Source organism: Coenobita brevimanus, chromosome 84 (assembly GCF_032717465.1).
Source record: "Coenobita brevimanus isolate Jiangsu-jjx chromosome 84, ASM3271746v2, whole genome shotgun sequence".
Classification (NCBI taxonomy): Eukaryota; Metazoa; Arthropoda; class Malacostraca; order Decapoda; family Coenobitidae; genus Coenobita; species Coenobita brevimanus.
The window spans coordinates 12,624,173-12,626,007 of record NC_137037.1 but is presented as its reverse complement, the minus strand read 5'-3'; the positions used below and the strand labels follow the sequence as shown (position 1 = coordinate 12,626,007).

The following is a 1,835-nucleotide window of genomic DNA, read 5'->3' as shown; positions in this document are numbered from 1 at the left end:
AAATGTGATTCGTTTTTTTACCAAAATAAATTGATAAGTTGATGTAGTTAAGATAGGTAAGGTTACCAGATATGAGTGAATTGACTGGTTAGGATGCTGGCTGAATTACTTGCCTGTTTCAAACAAGTACTCGGAATTGGGCATAGATGTGTTGGCTTTAAAGCAAAATTTGGTAGTAAATGCAGATTATTTCATGAGAATTAAAAAAAAAAAATCCAACGGCCATACCACGTTAAATACACCTCTTCCCGTCCGATCAGCGAAGTTAAGCAACGTTGGGTCTGGTTAGTACTTGGATGGGTGACCGCCTGGGAACACCAGCTGCTGTTGGCATCCCTACGTGTCAAGTGGGGTTGGTGGAGGATTAGTGCCCCTCCCTGTAAAACAATTAACTCTAAGCCGTTGACCACCCCGTTTGGGATACATGGCGTCTGACAATGAATGAATGAATGCTCTTTCTATCCCAAGAGCTTTTCTTACTTGTAAGTAGCTACAGGCCTAAGGAAGTGGCCTGTACCATTCATGTATTAAAAAAAAAAATGGTTAATTGGATAGAAATGACAGTTATTGTAATGGAGGAGTTGATGGGTGTAGGATAGGCAAGGAATATTGGTTAGGGTGGAAGGATTATATTATGAATGGTGTGCAGTTAAACAAGGACTGACAAACAGGAAGTAATGAGATAAATAATAAAGGAGACATCAAGCACATGACTAGTTTAGGAGAAAGCTAGGAAAGCAGAACAGTAAGCAGTCTGAAAATGTCTAAAACAGAACTGGATGGAAGTACTATTGAGGTGGAATGATTTCTGGGAAAAAAGGAAAGCTTATCTAGCAGACTGGGACAGAAAAAGAAATACTGTATCATGTAACTTAGGAAATCATTGCATACTTCTTGAAGGGAAAGGTACCGGTAATAAAGAATGTGAATACCAGAGTTGTATAATTACTGAGCTAAACTGGAAATTTACAAGTAATACCTGAAACAGGGAAGGCGACAATAATATGGGGGGGGGGAATATACCTAGGTATATAGAAACTGAATGAACAACTGTTCCAGTACACAGATCTGATAACCTATATTTTCCAATATGGTCTGCTGGTCATGGCAGGATGACAGGTGTGGAAAGAAATTGCTGAAAAAGAATACAGTGTTACTGCATCCCTCTTGTGTTAGTGCTGCCATGAATGTCACCATTCAATCAGTATTGTAAAGAAGTAATTTAGTCCATGCTAAAAATAATTTTCCAGTAACTCTATATTTACATCTTTCAATATAAATTTAGGAGCACATGATATACTGCTGCATGAGTAGAGGTGCACATAACCTGGATAAACTGCTGTATAATTCATGACTGGTGAGCTGGCTGGAAACAACAGGGAAATCTATGAAGTATGCAATTGTACATTGACTTTGCTCATATGGAATTCAAATCTGGATAATCTTAATAATTATTTAATGCAAATAACTGCAAAAAGAGGATAATTCATTCTTAGTCTATACAGTACACTGTGTCTTGCGTCTTGCTTGTAAATGCATCCTCTTCATGCGTTCTACCATCATTTGTTACCAATTCTAGCGCAAATATACTTATTTCCTACATAAAAATAACAGTTTAGAATGGGTTAGCGAGATGTCCGGTTTATTAAACAAGAAACATTCAAAATTTGCGCGTTTTTAGTGCTCATGCAGCGCATTCTCGCCCACTCTAGCGACTGTCGGGGCATTCAGGAGCCAGAACTGGGTTTCGCCAAGACTGACGGTCCAGATTTTTTATAGTCAAGATGACTGACGCTCAGGAACGTCTGACGACTGAACGTCGCCGTTGGACCGCC

At 39.0% G+C, this 1,835-nt stretch overlaps 1 non-coding gene across 1 annotated transcript; it reads left to right on the top strand.

Annotated features, from left to right (window-relative positions):
- Positions 1-214: 214 nt before the first annotated feature.
- On the top strand, positions 215-333 carry LOC145410293 (5S ribosomal RNA). The gene has a single exon (XR_013899256.1). It is a non-coding gene; the product is annotated as a 5S ribosomal RNA (ribosomal RNA).
- The last annotated feature ends 1,502 nt before the right edge of the window (positions 334-1,835 follow it).